The sequence below is a fragment of the Bubalus bubalis genome, chromosome 12, assembly GCF_019923935.1.
Source record: "Bubalus bubalis isolate 160015118507 breed Murrah chromosome 12, NDDB_SH_1, whole genome shotgun sequence".
Taxonomy (NCBI): Eukaryota; Metazoa; Chordata; class Mammalia; order Artiodactyla; family Bovidae; genus Bubalus; species Bubalus bubalis.
In genome coordinates, this window is record NC_059168.1 from 35,617,980 (window position 1) to 35,643,994 (window position 26,015).

Consider the following 26,015-nt stretch of genomic DNA (forward strand, 5'->3'; position numbering starts at 1 on the left):
CCCCATTTCCGAGCACATATCCAGAGACTATGGATAACACTACAAGACATGGAAACAACCTAAATGTCTGTTGACAGAAGAATGGATAAAGAAGATATGGTACATATATAAGGGAATAGTACTCAGCCATAAAAAGAATGAAACAATGCCATTTGCAGCAACATCGACGGACATAGAGACTGTCATACTAGTGAAGTGAGCCAAACAGAAAAAGATAAATATTATATTACATCACTTATACCTGAAATCTTAAAAATGGATACAAATGAACTTATTTACCAAATAGACTCAGAGACTTCAAAAACAAACTATGGTTACCAAAGAGGAAAGTTGGGATTAACATATATGTACTACTATATATACAATAGTCAACAAGGACCTATTGTATAACACAGGGAACTCTACTCAATATTTTGTAATAACCTGTATGGGAAAAGAATGAAAAAGAATAGATATAGGCAATGTATAACTAAAAAACTTTGCTGTACACCTGAAACTAACACAACATTGTAAATCAACTATAATATAAAATTTAAAAAAAAAAAAAAACACTTTAAGATAGCTGTAAGGGCAGAGTCTTAAAATCTCTATTTAAATACAAATTACCTGATAGAGAAACTCCTCTAAACACTTGCACCTATTATCACAGTAGTAGCTACAGTTGAAGACGCAGCCAGTGGACACTGTTGAGCTCTGGGAGGCAGGAGAAACTCTGGCCCAAAAGACTGCAAAGCTGAGGGAGAAAGGGAAGGTGGGAGGGTCCTAGGGTGGTGTGGAGTCCTGAGGAGCAGAGAGAAGCCACCTAGCTGACCCATACACCCCTCATAGCACAACACTTTGTGAAAGGTTTTGCTGAAAAAATTTAACCACAGTATACAGACTGATGTCATTCCTGGTTTGGGTTTTCTCCCATTATTTTAAGTAAAGATAAGTGAGTAAATGAATTCAATGCTGCCAAACCTTCTCCAACATTTTTTTTTAAAGACATATTGATCAACAGTTATTTAAAGGTAGGGCTTTTAATAGCCAAAATCTCTTACAGAAATTTAGGTTCTTTATAAGCAACTCATCACACTGTTTTAAAGATGTCTAAGGAAGTGGCTCAACTTGAACTCCTGTGAAATAACCACAGATGGTTAAGAAAAAAGAAGATGAATGGCCTATACTTGCAGAGCCATATAAATGAATCACTCCCTACAGAAGGTGTTTTTCAGAAAAATTCAACAAACTATCTTAAAAAAAAAATAAATTCTATGGTTTAATGACCTTCACTCTGATTTAAACTAACTTTGCATTCACTGGGAACAGAAGAGAATAACAGCACAGAGGAATCGCACTAATTCAATCAATCTTGTGAGCATTCTGATCTTTGTCAATGTATATCCAACACCTCAAATTATTTTATTTTAGTATCACTCTAAACAAGGCTTCATGTGCCAGTAGGACAGTTTATAAGCTAATTAAATTCAGTTATATTGAAAAACTTTCTCCCTGGCTTTTCACTGCTTTTGATTTTAGCATTGTATTACAAATTCTTTAATACTGATTGTTTTTCTAATGGAAGTATTGATCCCACCATGAAAGGGTGATTATTTTTCAACTGAAAAAAATGTAAAATCTCAAAGCTACCTACCATCTAACATTTAACATATATGTGGACAAGAATATGGTTCAGTTCAGTTGCTCAGTCATGTCCAACTCTTTGCGAACCCATGGACTGCCGCATGCCAGGCTTCCCTGTCCATCACCAACTCCCAGAGCTTGCTCAAACTCATTTCCATCACGTTGGTGATGCCATCCAACCATCTCATCCTCTGTCTTCCTCTTCTCCTCAAGAATAAGGTATCTCTTGCTAGAAAGCTATTAATGTGTGTGGGGCTTAAAAAAAAAATAATCCTCTAATATGGTATTATTATGCTTTTTTTTTTTTGTATTTCACTTCTGCTTTCATTCTTCTCCCTGAATGAATTGTGAAAGGGCACAGTTATACCATTCCAGAAGAAGTGACTGCTGGAGAGTGGGGAGGAAAGGGCAGAGAAGCCCAAGAGTTAATACTTAAGCAGAAAAAAAAATTTTTTTTAAGCCAAGAAAGTGAGACAATTCTGGAAGAAATATACAGGAAAACTGAATGTTGCACACAATCTAGAAATCAGCCCATGGGCAGCCAGTGGGTTGAGTTGGGACGGTTGCACTGGAGAAATTTATTTTGAAGGCAGGATGCTGGGGTAACAGCAGTGCATAAGCAGACATGAAGCAGCAGCTGGTTCCTGCCAAGTAGGCACTCCTTCTTGATGAAAGAAACAGTGCCTACCAGCCCAGATTCTGGAGACTGCTTTTTCGGGTTCAAACATAGCTGAAGTGATCAATAAAATTATTTAAGTCCCCACACATAAAATGAGACTAGCAAAAGGCTCTACCTCATAGACTGTTACAAGATTTAAAGGAGTAACTATTTAAGTGCCTAAAGCAGTCCTTGCAAATACATGATGACATAAACTTTTATTAAACAATAAAATGAAATCAAAGAAATTAAAAGATTTATGACATGAATATGTAAATAGGGATCAATTAATTTCATGTGACCCAGTCATATGAATATTTCTTAGAATATTCCATCAGCCATATGCCTTCCTCTGACCCTGATTTTAATTTAGTGTGAGAGACCAAAAGACCAAAGGTCACAGCCTCCTGAATCCCACAGACTCTGCTTGTCCATTTCCCCAACAATGGGGGCAGAACTAAGCCTAACCTTCAACCCTTCAAGGAAGCAACAGGAACATTTGAGCAGGAAATGTGATTAAATTAAGGTCCTGCCAGTACTTCCACATGCTTATTTTCAGAATGGTTTAATTAAAGTTTCTGACATGAAGAGAGCTATTTCTGTTCATCTATTCAGAGCTGGTTATGGAGGGGAAAAAAATTGAAATAGGCTGTTTCAGTCAATTTGTGACAATACAGTTGTATAATTAAGCTGGAAGCATATAAAGAAAGTTAGTCTATATAATTTCTCCTCTTATAGAGGTATTCATTAGAGAACAAATTGAGGTCTCAGATAGTATAATGTTAGGCAAGCCAGTCAGAGGAGAACATAGTTGTTTCAGAAGTTTAATGTGGACTCAATACCCAAAATTCTAACTGTATCCCTATTTTATCATTAATTCATTTTGAAAAGCAACAGAATGGTCAGACTGAACTAATTAATGCACTACTTATTAGCTACTTATTACTCATTTATGCTTAATATTCATTTAGATTATAGATACATATGTATTATTTTTAGTAACTAAAATAACAGAAACTAAATAATTATCTGCAAAGGATTTGGATACTGTAGCCATTGTTATATCCAGATAGGGAAATGGGTACCATATATCAGAAAAATATCTAGGAGCCCATTCAAGTTTTCTGAAAGGAAAAGAGCATGGATATAAATTCTAAACAGTTTTTCTCTCCAGACTGAAAGAACTCCATCAAGTCATAGATCTTGTTCATCTCTTCCCTCAGCCTGAAACCAGAGATGGCTACAGGACCATTTATTCAGGCTGCAATGCACCAGCTCCGTTTGTCAGCTGGCCTGGGTGGGTGAACGATGGCAGGACTTGTCAGTCACCTAGAGGGTAGCAGCTGCTCTGAGTTCTGAAGAGACCTGAGGACGGAAGCAGCAGCCTTACATCATGCACCAGAAAGCTGCATCCTCTCACCCACATGGATGTGTGTGCTGCCTCCACACACCTGGGCTAGGGCTTTGGGTACCATCCATTATGCCAGTGATCACACAAGTCTCTAGCTTCCTGGGGAGCTAAGGTGAGAAATGCTTAATTGCACTGCAAAATAGCTTTTGCAGAAACAGATGTAGCCTTTCACATTCTGGTGACTTTGGGGAGGGTTGGGAAGAAAAAAGTAGAGGGAGGAGAAGGGATTGAAAAAAGAGAGAAGGAATAGAGGGATGGGGAGCAAAGGTACAAAACCTACTAGATTTCTCTCTCACTTTTCATCTATCTCTATCACACAAGATGTACCAAGAGAATAAAGGAATGGCCTGGGGTGGGGATGTGGTTGTCATTTGAACAAATGTGCTTTACTAGATTTAGTCACAGAGTGAAAATAGCAAATACTTATCAGAGCTTTATTAAAATATAACTGAGATTCTGTGAGATGCACAACTTGATGTTCTGACATATGTACAAATCATGAAACCATCACCACAATCAAGATAATGAACATATCCATCACTGCCAAAAGTGTCCTTGGGTCTCCTGCTCCCTCCTTCCCTCTCTGCCCACTTTCAGGCAAACATTATCTGCTTTCAGTCACTAGAGACTATTATGCATTTTCTAGGATTTTTTATATAAGTAGAATTGCATGGACTCTTTTTTGTCTGGCTTTGAGGGTAGCATCTGTTTCTTTTTTTTTTTTTTTTGCATTTTCAATTTATTTAATTTTTTAAAATTCCACTGTGGTAAGAACACTGAAAAACCAACAAAGTAAGGTCCCTATCAAATTACCTGTGACATTTTCACAGAACTAGAACAAATAATTCTAAAATTTATATGGAACTAAAATCTAGAATTACCAAGGCAACTGAGAAAAAGAACAAAGCAGGAGGCATAACCCTCCCAGCCTTCAAACAATACCATTTAGATACTACAATAATCTAAACAGCACGGAATTTAGCACAAAAACAAATATATGCATCAGTAGAACGAAATAGAGAGTTCAGAAATAAATCCACACACTTAAGGACAATTAACCTTTGACAAAGGAGGCAAGAATATACAATGAACAAAAGACAGTCTCTTCAGCAAGTGGTGATAGGGGAAGTTGGGCAGCTGCATGTTAATCAATGAAGCCAGAACACATCTTCGTGCACACACACATGAAAACTTAAAGTGGCTTAAAGGCCTAAATGTAAGGTAAGAAATGACAAGACTCCTAGAAGAAAATATAGGCAAAATATTCTCTGACATAAATCATACCAATGTTTTAGGTCAGTCTCCCAAGGTAATAAAAATAAAAGCAAAAATAAACAAATGGGACCTAATCTAAATTTGTATAGCAAAGGAAAGCATCAACAAAATGAAAAGCAATCTGAGAGAAAATATTTGCAAGTGACCCACAAGGTCTTAATTTCCAAAATATACAAACAGCTAATAAAATAATTTTTTTAAAAAACCAACTGAAAAATGAACAGAAGATATAAATAGGCATTTCTCCCCAAAAGATAAAGATGGTCAATGGGTACACGAAAAGATGCTTATCATCACTAATTATTAAAGAAATACAAATCAACACTACAATGAGGTACCACTTTACACATGTCAGAATGGCTATCATTAAAAAATCTGCAAACAATATATGCCAAAGAGGGTGTAGAGAAAAAGAAACCCTCTTACACTGTTGGTGGGAATACAAATTGGTCAAGCCACTACTAATGCTAGTATGGAGGTTCCTCAAAAAACTAAAAACAACAGGCAGTCCTAAGATGGCGGAGGAATAAGACGGGGAGACCATTTCTCCCCCACAAATTCATCAAAAGAACATTTAAACGCTGAGTAAATTCCACAAAACAACTTCTGAATGCCGGCAGAGGACATCAGGCACCCAGAAAAGCAGCCCATTGTCTTTGAAAGGAGATGTTTTATCAATGGTGCTGTATAGAAGGAGAAGTCTTGAGACTACTCTAAAAATAAGACCGAAAACCAGACGCAGGAGGCTTAAGTCCAAACCCTGAGAACACTAGAAAACTCCTGACTCCAGGGAACATTAATTGACAGAAGCTCATCAAATGCCTCCATACCTACACTGAAACCAAGCACTACCCAAGGGCCAACAAGTTCCAGAGCAAGACATACCATGCAAATTCTCCAGCAACACAGGAACACACCCCTCAGCTTCAATATACAGGCTGCCCAAAGTTACTCCAAAACCATTGACATCTCATAACTCATTACTGGACACTTCATTGCACTCCAGAGAGAAGAAATACAGCTCCACCCACCATAACACTGACACAAGCTTCCCTAACCAAGAAACCTTGACAAGCCACCTGTACAACCCCACCCACAGCGAGGAAACTCCACAATAAAGAGAACTGCACAAACTGCCAGAATACAGAAAGGACACCCCAAACTCAGCAATATAAACAAGATGAAGAGACAGAGGAATACCCAGCAGGTAAAGGAACAGGATAAATGCCCACCAAACCAAACAAAAGAGGAAGAGATAGGGAATCTACCTGATAAAGAATTTTGAATAATGATAGTGAAAATGATCCAAAATCTTGAAATTAAAATGGAATCACAGATAAATAGCCTGGAGACAAGGATTGAGAAGATGCAAGAAAGGTTTAACAAGGACCTAGAAGAAATTTAAAAAGAGTCAATATATAATGAATAATGCAATAAGTGAAATCAAAAACACTCTGGAGGCAACAAGTAGTAGAATAACAGAGGCAGAAGATAGGATTAGCGAGGTAGAAGATAGAATGGTAGAAATAAATGAATCAGAGAGGAAAAAAGAAAAACGAATTAAAAGAAATGAGGACAATCTCAGAGGCCTCCAGGACAGTGTTAAACACCCCAACATTCGAATCATAGGAGTCCCAGAAGAAGACAAAAAGAAAGACCATGAGAAAATAGTTGAGGAGATAATAGTTGAAAACTTCTCTAAAATGGGGAAGGAAATAATCACCCAAGTCCAAGAAACCCAGAGAGTCCCAAACAGGATAAACCCAAGGTGAAACACCCCAAGACACATATTAATCAAATTAACAAAGATCAAACACAAAGAACAAATATTAAAAGCAGCAAGGGAAAAACAACAAATAACACACAAGGGGATTCCCATAAGGATAATAGCTGATCTTTCAATAGAAATTCTTCAGGCCAGGAGGGAATGGCAGGACATACTTAAAATGATGAAAGAAAATAACCTACAGCCCAGATTACTGTACCCAGCAAGGATCTCATTCAAATATGAAGGAGAAATCAAAAGCTTTACAGACAAGCAAAAGCTGAGAGAATTCAGCACCACCAAACCAGCTCTCCAACAAATGCTAAAGGATATTCTCTAGACAGGAAACACAAAAAGGGTGTATAAACTCGAACCCAAAACAATAAAGCAAATGGCAATGGGATCATACTTATCAATAATTACCTTAAAAGTAAATGGGTTGAATGCCCCAACCAAAAGACAAAGACTGGCTGAATGTATACAAAAACAAGACCCCTATATATGTTGTCTACAAGAGACCCACCTCAAAACAAGGGACACATACAGACTGAAAGTGAAGGGTTGGAAAAAGATTTTCCATGCAAATAGAGACCAAAAGAAAGCAGGAGTAGCAATACTCATATCAGATAAAATAGACTTTAAAACAAAGGCTGTGAAAAGAGACAAAGAAGGATACTACATAATGATCAAAGGATCAATCCAAGAAGAAGATATAATAATTATAAATATATATGCACCCAACATAGGAGCACTGCAATATGTAAGACAAATGCTAACAAGTGTGAAAGGGGAAATTAACAATAACACAATAATAGGGGAGACTTTAATACCCCACTCACACCTATGGATAGATCAACTAAACAGAAAATTAACAAGGAAAACACAAACTTTAAATGATACAATAGACCAGTTACACCTAATTGATATCTATAGGACATTTCACCCCAAAACAATGAATTTCACCTTTTTTCAAGCGCACATGGAACCTTCTCCAGGATAGATCACATCCTGGGCCATAAATCTAGCCTTGGTAAATTCAAAAACATTGAAATCATTCCAAGCATCTTTTCTGACCACAATACAGTAAGATTACATCTCAATTACAGGAGAAAAACTATTAAAAATTCCAACATATGGAGGCTGAACAACACGCTGCTGAATAACCAACAAATCACAGAAGAAATCAAAATATGCATAGAAATGAATGAAAATGAAAACACAACAACCCAAAACCTGTGGGACACTGTAAAAGCAGTCCTAAGGGGAAAGTTCATAGCAATACAGGCATACCTCAAGAAAGAAGAAAAAAGTCAAATAAATAACCTAACTCTACACCTAAAGCAACTAGAAAAGGAGATAGCAAAAGAGACGCAGATGTATAGAACAGTCTTTTGGACTCAGTGTTGGGGGGAGGGGGCATGATTTGGGAGAATGGCACTGTAACATGTATAATATTATATAAGAAATGAATCTCCAGTCCAGGTTTGATGCAGGATACAGGATGCTTGGGGCTGGTGCACTGGGATGACCCAGAGGTATGGTATGGGGAGGGAGGTGGGGGGGGGGGGGGGTTCAGGATGGGGAACACGTGTACACCCGTGGCAGATTCATGTTGATGTATGGCAAAACCAATACAATATTGTAAAGTAATTAGCCTCTAATTAAAATAAATAAATTTAAATTAAAAAGAAAAGGAAGAAATGAAGAACCCCTGGGTTAGTAGAAGGAAAGAAATCTTAAAAATTAGGGCATAAATAAATGCAAAGGAAACAAAAGAGACCATAGCAAAAATCAATAAAGCCAAAAGCTGGTTCTTTGAAAGGATAAATAAAATTGACAAACCAGACTCAAAATTAGCCTGACTCATAAAGAAACAAAGGGAGAAAACGCAAATCAATAGAATTAGAAATGAAAATGGAGAGATCACAACAGACAACACAGAAATACAAAGGATCATAAGAGACTACTATCAGCAATTATATGGCAATAAAATGGACAACGTGGAAGAAATGGACAAATTCTTAGAAAAGTACAACTTTCCAAAACTGGACCAGGAAGAAATAGAAAATCTTAACAGACCCATCACAAGCACAGAAATTGAAACTGTAATCAGAAATCTTCCAGCAAACAAAAGCCCAGGTCCAGACGGCTTCACAGCTGAATTCTACCAAAAATTTAGAGAAGAGCTAACACCTATCCTGCTCAAACTCTTCCAGAAAACTGCAGAGGAAGGTAAACTTCCAAACTCATTCTCTGAGGCCACCTTCACCCTAATACCAAAACCTGCCAAAGATGCCACAAAAAAAGAAAACTACAGGCCAATATCACTGATGAACATAGATGCAAAAATCCTTAATAAAATTCTAGCAATCAGAATCCAACAACACATTAAAAAGATCATACACCATGACCAAGTGGGCTTTATCCCAGGGATGCAAGGATTCTTCAAGATCCTCAAATCAATCAATGTAATACATCACATTAACAAATTGAAAAATAAAAGCCATATGATTATCTCAATAGATGCAGAGAAAGCCTTTGACAAAATTCAATAGCCATTTATGATAAAAACTCTCCAGAAAGCAGGAACAGAAGGAACATACCTCAACATAATAAAAGCTATATACGACAAACCCACAGCAAACATTATCCTCAGTGGTGAAAAATTGAAAGCATTTCCTCTAAAGTCAGGAACAAGACAAGGGTGCCCACTTTCACCATTACTATTCAACATAGTTTTGGAAGTTTTGGCCACAGCAATCAGAGCAGAAAAAGAAATAAAAGGAATCCAAATTGGAAAATAAGAAGTAAAACTCACTGTTTGCAGATGACATGATCCTCTACATAGAAAACCCTAAAGACTCCACCAGAAAATTACTACAGCTAATCAACGAATATAGTAAAATTGCAGGATATAAAATCAACACACAGAAATCCCTTGCATTCCTATACACTAATAATGAGAAAATAGAGAAATTAAGGAAACAATTCCATTCACCATTGCAACGGAAAGAATAAAATACTTAGGAATATATCTACCTAAAGAAACTAAAGACCTATATATAGAAAACTATAAAACACTGGTGAAAGAAATCAAAGAGGACACTAATAGATGGAGAAATATACCATGTTCATGGATCGGAAGAATCAATATAGTGAAAATGAGTATACTACCCAAAGCAATTTATATATTCAATGCAATCCCTATCAAGCTACCAAAGGTATTTTTCACAGAAGTAGAACAAATAATTTCACAATTTGTATGGAAATACAAAAAATCTCGAATAGTCAAAGCAATCTTGAGAAAGAAGAATGGAACTGGAGGAATCAACCTGGCTGACTTCATGATTTGAAATGCAAATCAAAGCCACAGTCATCACTGGCACAAAGACAGAAATATAGATCAATGGAACAAAATAGAAAGCCCAGAGATAAATCCACGCACCTATGGACACCTTATCTTTGACAAAGGAGGCAAGAATATACAGTGGATTAAAGACAATCTCTTTAACAAGTGGTGCTGGGAAAACTGGTCAACCACTTGTAAAAGAATGAAACTAGAACACTTTCTAACACCAAACACAAAAATAAACTCAAAATGGATTAAAGATCTCAACGTAAGACCAGAAACTATACAACTCCTAGAGGAGAACATAGGCAAAACACTCTCTGACATACATCACAGCAGGATCCTCTATGACCCACCTCCCAGAATATTGGAAATAAAAGCAAAAATAAACAAATGGGACCTAATTAACCTTAAAAGCTTCTGCACATCAAAGGAAACTATTAGCAAGGTGAAAAGACAGCCTTCAGAATGGGAGAAAATAATAGCAAATGAAGCAACAGACAAACAACTAATCTCAAAAATATACAAGCAACTCCTACAGCTCAATTCCAGAAAAATAAATGACCCAATCCAAAAATGGGCCAAAGAACTAAATAGACATTTCTCCAAAGAAGACATACAGATGCCTAACAAACACATGAAAAGATGCTCAACATCACTCATTATCAGAAAAATGCAAATCAAAACCACTATGAGGTATCATTTCACACCAGTCAGAATGGCTGCGATCCAAAAGTCTACAAGTAATAAATGCTGGAGAGGGTGTGGAGAAAAGGGAACCCTCTTACACTGTTGGTGGGAATGCAAACTAGTACAGCCACTATGGAGAACAGTGTGGAGATTCCTTAAAAAACTGGAAATAGAACTGCCTTATGATCCAGCAATCCCACTGCTGGGCATACACACTGAGGAAACCAGAATTGGAAGAGACATGTGTACCCCAATGTTCATCACAGCACTGTTTATAATAGCCAGGACATGGAAGCAACCTAGATGTCCATCAGCAGATGAATGGATAAGAAAGTTGTGGTACATATACACAATGGAATATTACTCAGCCATTAAAAAGAATACATTTGAATCAGTTCTAATGAGGTGGATGAAACTGGAGCCTATTATACAGAGTGAAGTAAGCCAGAAAGAAAGGCACCAATACAGTATACTAACGCATATATATGGAATTTAGAAAGATGGTAACGATAACCCTGTATGCGAGACAGCAAAAGAGACACATGTATAGAACTGTCTTTTGGACTCTGTGGGAGAGGGAGAGGGTGGGATGATTTGGGAGAATGACACTGAAACATGTATAATATCATATATGAAACGAATTGCCAGTCCAGGTTCGATGCATGAAACTGGATGCTTGGGGCTGGTGCACTGAGACGACCCAGAGGGATGGTATGGGGAGGAAGGTGGGAGGGGGGTTCAGGATGGGGAACACATGTATACCTGTGGCGAATTCATGTTGATGTATGGCAAAACAAATATTGTAAAGTAATTAACCTCCAATTAAAATAAATAAATTTATATTAAAAAAAAACCCTAAAAACAGAGTTGCCATATGATCCTGCAATCCCATTCCTGGGCACATACCCAGACAAAACTTTAACTGGAAATGATACATACACTTCTATGTTCACAGCAGCACTATTTACAACAGCCAAGACATGAAAACAACCTAAACATCCATGGACAGATGAATGGATAAAGAAGATGTGGTGTGTATGTGTGTGCATGAGTGTGTATACACAAACATATATATACACATACACACTGAAATATTAAGCAGCCATTTTAAAATGAAATAATGCAGTTTGCAACAACATAGATGGACCTAAAGATTATCATACTAAACAAAGTCAGAAAGAGAAAGACAAATACCATATGATATCACTTGTATGTGGAATCTAAAATATGAAACAAATGAACATATCTACAAAATAGAAACAGACTCACAGACATAGAGAACAGATTTGTGGTTGCCAAGTGGTGGGGGAAGGGAGATTGGGATTAGCAGATGCTTTTATATATATATATATATATATATATATATATTTAACTGATATATATATATATATGAGTCACTCTGCTGTACAGCAGAAATTAAAACATTGTGAATCAACTATACTTCAATAAATTTTAAAATTCACTAAGAGGCTAGATCTCATGTTTAATGTGCAATACACTATTGTTGATTCTAAGTACAATGTTGTATAGCAAATTTCTAAAAAGTATTCATCTTGCTTAACTAAAACTTCATGCTCATTGCCTAGTATTAGTAACTCCCCATTTCCCCTTCCCCCCTCCACCCTTGGCAATCAACATTCCACTATTTATTTCTATGAATTTGACTATTTCAGAGACCTCATATAAATGGAATCATGTAGTCCTTGTCCTTTTGTGACTAGCTTATTGCAGTTAGCATACCTCTTCAAGATGCATCCATGTTGTTACATACTGCAAAATCTCCTTTTTTAAGGCCAAATATTTTTCTATTATTTTCTTTATCCATTCACCTGACAATGGATATTTATGCTGTTTTCACATCTTGGCCCTTGTGAATATTACTTTAATGAATTTGCAGGGGCCAATCATCTCTTTGAGATTCTGATTTCTGTCTTTTATGGATAAACACTCAGAAGTGAGATTCATATATATGTTAGTTCTATTTTTGTTTTTTTGATGCACCTCTATCCTCCATAACAGCTGCACAATTTTTCATTCCCATCAAAGTGGCCAAGGGTTCTAATTTCTCCACATGCTTGCCAACACTTGTGTTTTATTGCTTTGATAACAGCTGACAGGTAGAAGTTGGTGTCTCCTTGTGGTTTTGATTTGTAGGTTTCTGATGACTAGTTACCTCGAGCATTGTTTCATATACATATTGACCATTTGTATGTCTTCTTTAGAGAAATGTCTATTCAAGTTCTTAGCTCAATTTTTAATCTGGTTGCCAGGGGGTTTTTGCCATTGAGTTGTAGGGCTTTCTCACACACTCTTTTGCCCATCTCACTCCATCTTTCTCTTCATTTTCTTTAACTTTAATCAGTTTTTAATTCTAATGCTTGGCAGCCAATGCAAAAGTATTTATAACCCATTCACACAAACCAGAACTTCACACAGACCATGGATTATAATTGGGTTGATGTCCTGATGAGACAAATACAAATGTGTTACCCATACCAGACTATTTGAAACTCTCCTCCTCACACAGGAATCACAGTGGTCCCTGGTGCGTCAGAGTATATTATCACAGGGGATAATAACAGGAGATATACTTTAGATGCTTGAGATCACCTATTTAGCACACACTCTTGAGTTCATCTTGGAAAAATTTTAAACATGGTGTGTCATTTTACCTCTACAGCTTCAATCCTTTGAACCTTCAAGAGCCCACTCATTAAGAATGCACATAGATTTTGAAATCACTCTGCCTTACTGTATTTGGGCTGCTTTAACAGAATACCACAGACAGGGTGGCTTGTAAACAACAGAAATGTATTTCTCACAGTTTTGGAAGCTGGGAAGTCTGGAGATTAAATGTACTGGCAGATCTGGCATCTGGTGAGTGCCCACTTCCTAATTTATGGATGGCTGTCTTCTCACTGTATCCTCAGATGACTAGGTCTCCCTCATGTCTCTTTTGTAAGGGCATGAAGCTCATTCATAAGGCTTCGACCCTATGACCTCATCACCTCCCAATACCCCACCTTCTATTATCATTACATTAGGAATTAGGTTTCAACATACGAATTTTAGGGAGACACAAAGAGTCTGTAAGAACTCTTTCTTGAACTTTGGAGTTGATCAGTTAAACTGGGATGAAGTAATGGTGAAAATAAATGGGAAAAGAGCACAAGTGAAAGATAAAGAGATTCTGTTAAAGGAAGTTAGAGATCTACCACCTACCCTGATTTCAGAGCAGCTCTAGCAGCCATCTTTGAACTCCAGGGCTGGCGTTCAGACCTGCTCAGTGGGAACGCTGCCCCGCTAGACAGCCTGGAAGACCAGGCTTGCAACCCGTGGGCCACACTGAAAGTCTCTGAATGTCAGAAGATCCACTGGAGCAACCAGCTGTTCCCCAGCAGTGAAGTTGCCTCTCTGGGACCAATCACAACTTCACAGAAGGAAAGTAACCCAACTCTAAAGAAAAAAGTGTTTCTTGAAACCTGAACATTTGAGTCACAACAAGTATCTGACCCAGTTCTGCAGACATGAATTCTTGCTGCAGCAAAAACAGTAGACTGAAAGCAGTCATTTGGACTCCTGTAGAAAAAAAATCATTACTCAACAACACAATCACATTCCCGAGGGGAATATCCATGCCAAAATAAGGTGCATGAAGAAATCAACAAAGAAAGGATGGAGAGAGGAGATATGAAAGGATAGCTTATAATCCTGGAAATGAGAACTACTGTGGGGCCTTGGGGGGAGTCATTTCACATTTCAAGACACGTTTCCCCTTTTGTGGAGTAAGAAAGTCAGCTGAGAAGGCTCCACCTCCTTTCCAAGCTCCAGTACCCAGCAAGGCACAGGAAAGGAAAGAAATAGGACAACAGGACCAGTAAGATTCAGACTGACCAGTGTGTATTTGTGGCTTTAAAAAAAAAATTACATCTCGAGACCTAGTCTAGCCAAAAGGCAGAAGACAGCCAGACAGAAAGCACAAATGGGACATCGATCCAAAAAGGTCACAGACAAGCCATTCTGGATCTCGGCCCCAGACTCAGCCATCCACCAAGATATTTAAGCGGATGTCTCCAAGAGTCCAGCTGCTTTTAAACCAGCGTCTCCACTTCAAATGGCAAAATAATTCCATCTGACCATTCCCTTTGTAGTGAGGGGTTATAGCTATAAACCTGCCAGCACCCTGGCGTTGCTGGCATTTACACTGCAAGGTCACCGGCCTGTGAAATACATTCTGTAGTGTTGATGAAAACAAGACAAACTACAGAGGTCGATGTGTGGTCCAAGACCCAGGGTCAGATCCCAGGGTCTCATATACTCCGCCACTCCCTGCTCTCAGTTGAAGGCAGTAATGTTTAATGGTCTGGAGGATTTTCTCTGTTCCTATTCTTAATAGCTTAAGGAATTAATTGGACTCTCCTCAGAAGAACTGTTCTCAAATGAAAATAACAGACAGAGCCAAAACCTGTAAAAAAAAAAAAAAAAATGGTTCTCAAACTCCAGTGAGCATCAAAACTACCTGGAGGGCTTGTTAAATCACAGATTGCTGGGCCCCAGCTCCAGAGTTTCTTTCAGAAGGACTGGGGTGGAGCCCAAGAATTTGGGTACTGATGCTGCTAGTCTGGGGACCACACTTTGAGAACAACTGCTTGAAATAATTTTCTTTTCTTGGCTTGGATAAATTTAATTCTTGACCCATCAATGGCAATAATATTTGACATTTATCAAGGATTTACTATGTGCTAGACAGAAAGTGCTAAGTTATTTACTCACAGAAATCATGTTATTTATTCCTGATACTAGCTCTTTGAGGTATTGGTTATTATTTCTTTTTCACAAGTAAGGAAGCCAAAGTTTAAGGAGATTGTGAAGAGAATAGCAGAAGAGAGGCCAAGTCCCATGGTGATCTCTGAGGAAACTAAGATATCAAGTAGAATACCAAAAGGGTTTGCATTTGGAATCTGAAAAATCACAATTAAGCAAGCAGGAAATGAAAGAGACAAGGAAAAATAAGTCCCAGTGAAAAATGTCTGGGCCTTCACAGGAAATGAGCCGATAGATTCAAAACCAAAAGCCATCCCTACCTCCAACTGTATTCCCAGTATCTAGGACAGAGTTCTCACATCCTACAGCCTTTGAGGTCGAATAGATGATGGTGGAATTGTCACTGCTGCTGTTATTGTTAGAGTCAATATTATAATTATGCATCTGGTTGTCTCCAGATGATACCACATTCCTTAAAACCCTCTTAAGGTTTAGGTTGTTATGATTTTTTAAAATTTTTTTCTCACACTCCATGTACTTCAGAAGCAAAAGTTAGGGTATGTGTATGAGAGTAATGCTAGGGACTTCACACAATATAAGTTTTTTCTTGCTCCTATAAAGTCCAAACTAGCTACCAAAAGCAGCAAATATTCAGGACCCCAGGATCCTTCTATTCAGTGGCTAGGCATCCCCCAGGGTTCCTCCAGGATGCTCTGTCTCCATCAAGCAGACAGCAGAAGAGAGAGAATGGAGCATTGCACATAGAAGGCTTCTATGGGACAGGATCGAAGTGCTGAGCATAGTTCCATCCTAATTCTGTGGACCAGAACTACATCACTTGACCACTCTTAATGACAGAGAAGGCTAAGAAATAGTGTTTGTATGCCCAGGAAGAAGCACCACCAGGATCAGTGCGTATCTGGGCAGTGTTTGTCACAGTAATTGCTTCCAGATCATTTGTCATCTTTCTTCCTTCAGTCCAAAACACTTCGAGTTATTAGCTGCAGACTTTCTCACACCCCTATGAGCCTCTCAGGAACTCCCCTTCATTTACCAGTGGATTTAGCACCTAGTTTATTGTCTACTTCTCTATCAATCTTGACATCGTCAATATCTCCAAGGATGAGCCATTCACCATCACAGCCTCTCTGTCTCTTGACTTCCTCACCTCTAGCAAGTTTGATTTTTTTTCCCCCTATCTCACCTCACCTCTACCTCTCCCACCAATCTTAGTGGAACCACTTACAGGAATTTCCAGTTCCTGCCCACCGACCACCATCATTTATCCTTCCAGTGTACTCATATTATTCCCACTGCAAGACTGCTTGACTTCATTAAAAACACCAACCCACTGATCTCAACAATGTTCACCACTCTGACCCCCTTACCTCCTCATTCTCTAGGTAACCCAGCTTAGCATTTAAATAGTCACTCCTCTAAAAACACGGTATTTCCCTGATCCTCATCCATTATACCCCATTAATGATCACCACCTCCAAAAACTCCAGACTGGCTATCCTGTACCTGCTGCCTCTCCCAGGCTTGCTCCCAATCAGCTAAACATCTTATTCACAAATATTTCAGTGCTTCTCCAAACCATTTCTGCATCCACTTAAAGTCAGACTAGGCAAACAGGCAGCTAACTACAGCCCATCTGAGCCAAATTCAGCTCAATGCCTGTTTGTGTAAATAAAGTTTTTTGAAGCATAGCCCCACTCCCTGGGTAACAAAGCTTCTATGGCTACTTGAGTGCTACAACAACAGAGGTGAGTAGTTTTGACAGAGACTGTATGGCCACAAAGCATAAATTATTTACTGTTTGGCCTTTTACAGAAAAATACTTACCAACTCCTTGTTTACTCTCATGTTCAGTGTCATCTGAGTTTTAATGGCCATAAAATGTGCCATATATTTTGAAAGGTTTTTCTTTTATTAAAGGATGGTAATTTTTAATTGCTTGATTTATAATATTCAATTATCTGTAAAAATAATTGATAGAGCCCTGATGCCACAATATGACTATACATATTTATGTGTGCTAATTCACTTTACATTTTTTGAGTACCTTAAATCACTATCCTATTGGAACTTAAAATAGTCCTGTAATGAGGGAGGGGCAGCTATTACTGACTTGATATTAACAATGAGAGAAGAAGCGAACTGAGGCAAGGAGATTAAATGACAACCCATCAGATAACTGCACCTGGGCTGAGATGCCAACTCCAGAGTCTGGCTCCTCGCCAGCCAGTGCTGTCTCAGCGCTGCTGCCTCTCACAGGGAGAAGGCACCTGTCCTTGTGGAAACACTGGGTCCTCTGTCCCCATTGGCACTCCTATCACAGGGCTCTATATCAGAACACACTGGCCCCCAGCCACAGGCCAGCATGCTAACTCCTGGCACACTGCCAAAGGCCTGGGATAAACACCTACACAAAACACCAGAGTGCAGACAGCACCACACCCAGGCTTGGCATCATTTTTCTTTATAGGAAGGTAAAATGTAATTGCCAAGGGAAAAAAAAAATCACTGCTTTCTCTGAATAGTAACCACGCCAACTACACAAGTGAAGGGTAAACTGTTTTATCAGTTTCCCTAGCTTCCTGAGTCCTCATCACACTTTCTTATATATATTTTCCTCCAAAGTGGGATGAAAGCTGACCTTCAGGTGTATTTATGGCTCACCTGGAACAACATCAGCTGAAGACTTCTAATTGCTTTGAAAGTGAGCAATAGAACTGGGATTATGTGATTATGTTTAACACATAAATCTTAAATTGGGAGACCAAAAAAAAAAATGACCATGCATGACTTCCATGGAAGGTCATTTAGCAGCAGCAAAATCTGGCTTCAGAGCCAGCCAAGCAGCCTCAGACACCCACTATGTCTCCTACCTGCTTGAACGAAGAGTGCTCACGGTTCCTCCCTGGCCGTAATCCACAGGGACTCATTCAGCCACATGTGCTGGTCTGCCATCATTCAGCTCACTGATCTCAGTGCAGAGCCCATGCATATTGCGTGCAGCTGAGCCACTCTGGGGAGAGCCTCTGCCTGTGTGAATCAATAGATGGAATTCTTAACCACATGTCACTCTCCCATTTGACAAATGTACAACCTGAGCAAAGCTCCCCGCAAGCCAGCCTGTCCCAGCCTTCATCTCAATACCTCTTCTCCCTCAAACCCAGCCCTTCATCATTAACATCAACCTGCCTTTCAGGATGTCACAGGGCAAGGGGCTGAACTAGATCAACCCTCCAACATGTTCCTAAAACAACTGGGAGAGGAACTAAATACTTCCTAGGAGAACTTCCTATTGCAAACTTCAAATTGGAATAGACACTAAAACTGCAAACCAAAGTCAAAAAAGCTAGATATATGAACACTGTACCCAAATTACTTCTCTTATCTGTGTCCTTTTGTCCATCGTATCAGAGAGTCTAATATCTTGAAAGCAGGACCAATATCTTACCTTTTAGTAGCAGCTCCAGCCCTAACACACACCCTGACGTTTAAAAGACACTCAATACTAGTTTAATTAATATTGTTAGATTGCAGAGGGTTCAGAATTTGTATTGTCTTTGGAGTCACAGCTGAAGGTCACTGCTATATGACCAAAATGCAATATTAGACAACGTCGACTTTACCTAGATGGATCATTCTAGCTGAAAGTCCAATTTGTAATAATACCTTTATCCTATCTCAAAAGCTACTAGAAGCAGCAATCATACTTAAAATGTTCCATGAAGAAATGTGTTGACAGCTTTTTAGTACTTTTTTCAGTGTGTGATTTTTTTTTTTTTAATATAGGACATAGCCGAAAATAAAGCACTTTTTATACTACAGAGCTCAACCAACTAGACTGGCTTTCCAGTAATCCTATCAGGCAATTCCAGTTGTTCTCACATGGAATCTAAAAGGACAGAGTCATCACAAGCTTGAGAGTGGCCAGCCCAGGTCACACAGAAGCTCGTAAGCCAGTCTGCAAATAGAAACAAGAATTCCTGGTGGTGGTGTCTGAGGTTTCCATACTGAAAGTTTTAGTTGCTCAGTCATATCTGGCTCTTTGGGACCCCCATGGACTGTAGCTCACCAGGCTCCTTTGTCTATGGAATTCTCCAGGCAAGAGTACTGGAGTGGGTTGCTATTCCCTTCTCCAGGGGAACTTCCTGACCCAGAGATTGATTCTTTACCATCTAAGCCACCAGGGAAGCCTCTCCACACTGAAAGACACTGTTTCTGAAATGGTCTTTATAGACCACTTTGCTGGGATCCTACCTTTGTCCTTGAAGAAGTGGCTTCTTGCAAAAGCACCACTAATGGTGTTGAGCTTCCTGAAAATTCTAAGGTGTCAGTTCAGGAAGGTAGATCTTATAAATGGGCACATCTTATAAACGAACATTACAACTCAAGCCACAGATTAAACATTAATAGCAATGCATAAAAAAGGCCCAGAGGAGGACAGACTAGTTAGACTGTCCCTAATAAAAGACAGATACACATTTGTATTTTCCATGTATTCATTTTTTAGTAAGATTCCAAACCCCACTAAGCACAGACAGTTTATAGTAAATCAAAAAGAAAAAAATTACTGCATACATTTTCACATCCTTCATAAGATACAGAAGAGTGTTTTTGTCTGACTTGTTTTTGCTGTTATTCCTAGTCTACTTTAATAAGAAAGTTTCAGTCTGATCTAATTCAAAATCTCCATGGCATCCTCTCCATAACTTCACTGGTCTCTTTAATGACTAGGAGTTAGAAAAGGGCTCTTTAAATCAGGGTTACTTGTTACTTCAAGTAGTTAACAGCTTTTTAAATGAATCGGGGCATAGTCTCTTGATACTCCCAGAAAATTATTTTTCAAGGTAAAAAGTTACCTGTTTTATCATGAACACTAAACATTTCTGTGATCCTATAGGGAAAGAAAAAGCTAGAATTGAATATGTTTCTAGAAATATTCTGAATCCTTGCAAGCATATGTTACATCCGTTATAGATAAAACTCCTTCTGGGTCATGTCTCTGGAGATAAATGAGTGGTTTCTTGTGTATAAGCACGGGTACTGAAGGCCAGCTGGTACAATGCCCTCTGTGGAACTTTTTAATCAAATCTTGCACACAACCAGGGCTCCAGAGGTGATCTTATTTCTTCTCGGAGAAGCAGCTGTGTTTCAATTAGTATCTCAATATCAGAAAACACTGCCAGAAAATCACATAATCAAAAGGGAAAAAATTTTTAAGGACTTAACCAGTTCAAAAAAAAAATGGAAGTAGGTAATTAAAGATTAAAAATACTTTGAAATCTTAATGTTGCCATATAAACATGCCTCATGATACCATGGCAACGTGCTCTCTTTTTTTAATGAAATTGATTAATTAGCCTGTGAGCTTGAAAAATGTCAGAGCAAAAGGATTGAAAATGCCTTGCTCCAAGCTAACAGCTTACCTCACCTCTTCCTTCCTGAGCATGTCAGTCAGAAACACTAGAGGTTGATCTGTGGAAGAAATCTCCAACTACAGCTCTGTTTTAAATGCATGAAGAATGTGAAGGCTTCGATAGCATGCATCACAAATCAGCTCTGAAGATCCATAGATGAGAGAGTCTCAGATACATAAAGGTTGAACGAACCACTCCATTGGACAGGGGCACCAGTGCAGAGAGAGAAATAGGAAAGTAGCTTTGCAAATAGAACCCACTAGAAACAAATGTATGTATGTGTCTGTGTATATGATATAGCAATGAAGTAAAGAGATCATTTCCACAACTCATACATGGAAATTTCATGTTATAGTCATATTTCATGTGTATCTATAAAGATAAATAGATGCAAATATATTGGCATATTTTTACATATACTATAAATCTCTAGGAGTTACTAAGGAGAGGAGCAAAATTAAATGCTAGACTTTCCTGCTCCTTCAGGGTTAAGGAGGTCATATTCTTTTTTGGAAGCAAAAATGAGGACTATGTTACAAGACCAAGCCTAGTCACAATAAATACACAGATTGCTGGCCACCTCTTATTTTAGTATCACTGTCTCACTCACATAAAAATAAAGACACCTCCACACAGCACCTCTCTACTGCACAAGGACTAGAAATTTCTGTCAATAGATCAGAACTATTTGCATTTTGGTCCAGACAACTCTTTGTTGGAGACATTCCTATACATAGTCAATGTTTAGCAGATTTCCTATAATGGCTTATACCCTCTAGATGCTGGTAACATTCCCCAACTGCGACAACCCAAATCGTCTGCAGACATAGCCAAATGTCCCTTGTTCAGGGAGGTGGGTGAGGGACAAAACTCCCCTCCACTGAAAATTCCTGCATTAGAATAATCAGTGAGTAAAAAACAAAAAAAAAAAAGGAGGGGGGCAGAATAGAGCACTATCTCTCATGGAAAGCAGTGCAGACCACCCAAATGAGAACAAACAGAGGCTATTTATTCAGAGCTTGCTACAGCAAGGGAGTCACCCACCATCCTCTGTAATTGGCAGAGACTCAGAGGCAGGCAGAGTAGTGGAAAGGCTTTATAGAGAAAACAAGAAGAGGAAAAAAAAAAGGAAGGTTTCAGCAGTGCGCTGGTGGGCGGTTGTTGGCGTGAGGAAGCTGGAGGCAGGGCACCTCATGTGATTGTTTTGGAAGCGTATTTGGCTTTTTCTGTTGGCCCTGAGTTGGACATGAGGGCAAAAACCAGGGAAGCTGGCTTAAAACAGTGCAACTATACTATGCAACAGTTCTGTAGATTAAAAGTCTGACGGCTGCAATCAAGCATCAGCAGGCCATGCTCCTTCTGGAGACTCTAAGTGAGAAGTTATCTTTTAACCTTTTCCAACTTCTAGAGGCTGCTCCCATTTCTTGACTCACAGACACCTTCCTCCTCCTTCAAAGCCAGCGATGTCACATCTCCCTCTGATTCTCCTCGTCTGTATCTCTTACAATTTTAAGCACACTTGTGATTACATTGGACCCACCTGAATAATCCAAGCTACTCTCTTTTCAGGTCAGCTCTCTTGCAATCTTGCTTTACTAATTAATAACTTAATTATAAATTAATTCTATCCAAAACCCTAACTCCCTTTTTCTAGCCAGCATAATGTAGTGATGGCTCCAAGGATCAGGATAGACATCTTTGGGGGTCACTGTTTTTCCTAAAACATCATTCAATGAACAAAGTGTGATCCCTGGACCAGCAGCATCAGCATCACCTGGGAACTAGTTAGAAAAGCAAATTCTGAGGGCCCGCCCTGGATCTACTGAAAAAAAAAGCTCTGTGCGTGGGTTCCAGCAACCTGGTTTAACAAGCCTTCCAGGTGATGCATTTTCAAGGTTGAGAAACACTAATCTATACTCCTCTTTTCCACTCTAAGATTGCGTGGTCTTTATATGAGGCCTTTGGGAACAATTTAATTCCTTAGAAATATGCTGTTTACCAGAGTGATCTTCCCAAAATGTAAATTCTACTTACATCACTCCTCTACTAATAATCCTTAAATGCATCTCTCCCCAGATCTCATTGGCTAAACTCCACACATGTTGGCATGGCATGAAAGCTCCTTCCTTGTCACACCTCTGCACATCTCTCCCCCTCCTCTCCTCTCCTCTCCACCACCCTCACCAAGCTTCTTGCAGCTCTGGGCTCTTTCATGTATTTGATGCCTTCTCACACATGCTGTTGGAGAAGGAAATGGCAACCCACTCCAGTGTTCTTGCCTGGAGAATCCCAGGGATGGCAGAGCCTGGTGGGCTGCCATCTATGGGGTGGCACAGAGTTGGACACAACTGAAGCAACTTAGCAGCAGCAGCACACAAGCTCTTCCCTCCCCCTGGAAAGTTCAGCCTCTTTACTGGCAAACTCCACCTCCTTCCTCATAATATTACTTCTTCCAAAACACTGCCTTGATCTTCATGGGAAGTTGAGGGTTGCATCTCCTGTGGCCCATGGTCTCCTGCATAAACTTCTACATAGAGCTTTCATGGGATTGAGTTTACATGTCTGTCTCTCATCCTAGACTCTGAGGCTTTCATGTGCCAGGATAACCTGGCACAATGCTAACCCACAATAAACAGAGGGCTAGGAACATAAGATTCTTTGTGAATGTTTAGGTGTATAAACAGATGGTAACATTTTATGAAGCATTCTTCCATTCAAATACCTGGTGATATCCTAAAAGCAACTATCATTATATAAATTTGTCCAGAAAAAAGGTTTCCTTAAGACAGATTAATATTCAACTGACTCTAGGAATAATCACCTTAATCTTCAATGAGAAGGAATCCCTCAAGGGCAAGAAAATATTGTTAAAACACTCCTCCCACATCCCAAACTTATTTCTTCACACATCCTACTACTCCTCTCTGAAAACCATCTGGAAATTGATCAAAAAGACATGAAACAAATAACTGGATGTGGGTCAGCTTGGCAAAGGGGTTCCACAGTTCTTCTTTATTATGTACTCCACACAAGCGGCCCCAACCTGATGGGGTGGGGTGGGGAGGAAAGGAGAAGTTAAGTCCTCAAACTGTTGTAGAAGGACCTCCTATCCTAGGCAGACACCAAGAATTACCGCCAGCTAATCCACTGTAGACACTGGTGATTTCATAAGCTTCATATCACAGAAGGATATCAAGAAGAGAGGAGGGCAAATGGCACAGCAGGAAGCAGTTAGGCTTCTGCCCATGGGCCTACAAACTGAGACCTGCACTTGCCCAGGTTTAGGACCAAAGAGAAAACCCAGAGTCAGCAACACAGACTCAGTGGTATAATGGACAGCGGAGCTTACCTGTCTGAAGCATGGTCCTGGAGCAACACCTCACTGTGTGTAGCAGACAGTGGGCACTTCCAGGCAGCAGTTTTCACTCCCACTCTGCACTACCCCCGACCAGAAGGTTAGTATAGGGGAATTGACGTCAGGTGGGCTCGTTAGTTACCAAGGAAACCAGCACAGGGTCACGCCCCTCACTGCCTTTTTGAAGAGCACAGTCACCAGCTGGGGCCTGCCTACAGCAAGTATTGGGTTGGCCAAAATGTTTGTTTGGATTTTTCCATAAGATGTTAGGGAAAAACCCGAACAAGCATGTTGGTCAAGCCAGTATGTAGGAAGGTCAGTGAGGTGCAGGTAAAGGAGGCACTGGTGGAAAAGGGATGTACAGAGAGCAAGAGAACAGCCATCTTGAATGGCCTGACCACACAGAAGCAGAAAGGTTTTAAGTCAGGTCTCCAAAGCAGTATCTTTCAGGTTGTGGATGATAGCTAATTAGTGGGGCATTTAACAGTTTATTGAGAGGACAACCTGCATTATTTTCCATAAGGGAGAATATTTTTTATAGAACAGAGTATTAAAAAAAATAGAATAGGTGAAAGCATACAACACATAGAAAGGGTTAAGTATTGTCAGTGAAACTTCAGTTCAGTGATTCATACCCATAAATTTGTTTGGTTCTGAGATCAAAGACTTCACTTACTGTCAAGGTCACTTCACTTACAACTCAAGGTCAATACAGTTGGAAAAACACCGCTCAAAGGGATGTTGGAGTGACGCTGGACACTCCTCATGGACAACCCTTATCTCCTCAGCTGGAAGGGATTTCACCCTGAAAAGATTGCCTACTTTGCACAAGATAATTGGCACTTGGGGCACATGACTCGTGGTTCACTGTTTGCATATGTGTCCTAGCTTCTCAGTTGCACCCTCAGCTCTCTGTGGAACAGAACAGCCTTCACAGTTTCCTGCCAGCCTGGCCCAGGGCCTCGCACACAAAGTAGATTTTTAATGAATATCTATGGGTTGGCTGTATTATACAAACCATCATTTATTAAGAGACTCAGGTAAAATGTTTAGAGGAGAAAAAGAAGAATTTCAAAGAAAGAGTATAAAAACTTATTAAATGTTCAGCATCCATGCCTAATTGTCCAATTATGCTGCTATTTGGGGGTATATCTGACATGAAGCATTATAATAAAACCAAACTAGGGCATGTGCCAAGAAGACAGTGTAGGAAGACCCTAAACTTACCTCCTCCCACTGGCATACCCAAATGACAACTACTTAGAGAGCAACTATCTATGAGAATGACCTGAATACCAGTAGAAAAGATTTTCCACAACAGAAGGTATAAAGAAGGGACCAAACAAGATGGGTAGGAGGGGCAGAGATATAGGGTACAGTCAAGACCCACAGCCCCAGGTAGGCAACCCACAAACAGGAGAATCAGCACAATTGCAGAGGTTTTCCCAAGGAGCATGGGCTTCCCCAGTGGCTCAGTGATAAAAGAATCCACCTGCAATGCAGGAGATACAGGTTCGATCCCTGGTCAGAAAGATCCTCTTGAGAAGAAAATGGCAACCCAATCCCGTATTCTTGCCTAGGAAATCCCATGGACAGGATTTGGAGGAGCTTGGCGGGCTACAGTCCAGGGGGTCACAAAGAGTCAGACACGACTTAGTGACTAAACAACAACAATTCCAAGGAGCAAGGGATC

General features: G+C 39.4%; 1 long non-coding RNA gene across 10 annotated transcripts in view; it reads right to left on the reverse strand.

The window, feature by feature from the left end:
- The window catches only part of LOC112578050, a 503,599-nt gene extending 478,725 nt beyond the window's left edge, over positions 1 to 24,874 (reverse strand). For 4 of the 10 annotated variants that reach the window (XR_006543318.1, XR_006543319.1, XR_006543321.1 and 1 more), the window contains exons 1-2: positions 24,317 to 24,692; positions 18,427 to 18,583 (exon numbers count right to left, since the gene is read on the reverse strand). This is a non-coding gene — a long non-coding RNA (uncharacterized LOC112578050). Of the gene's footprint in view, positions 1 to 18,426; positions 18,584 to 24,316 lie in introns of all 10 variants that reach the window. The other 6 variants (XR_006543315.1, XR_006543316.1, XR_006543317.1 and 3 more) reach the window with 6 other exon arrangements.
- Between the last annotated feature and the right edge of the window lie 1,141 nt (positions 24,875 to 26,015).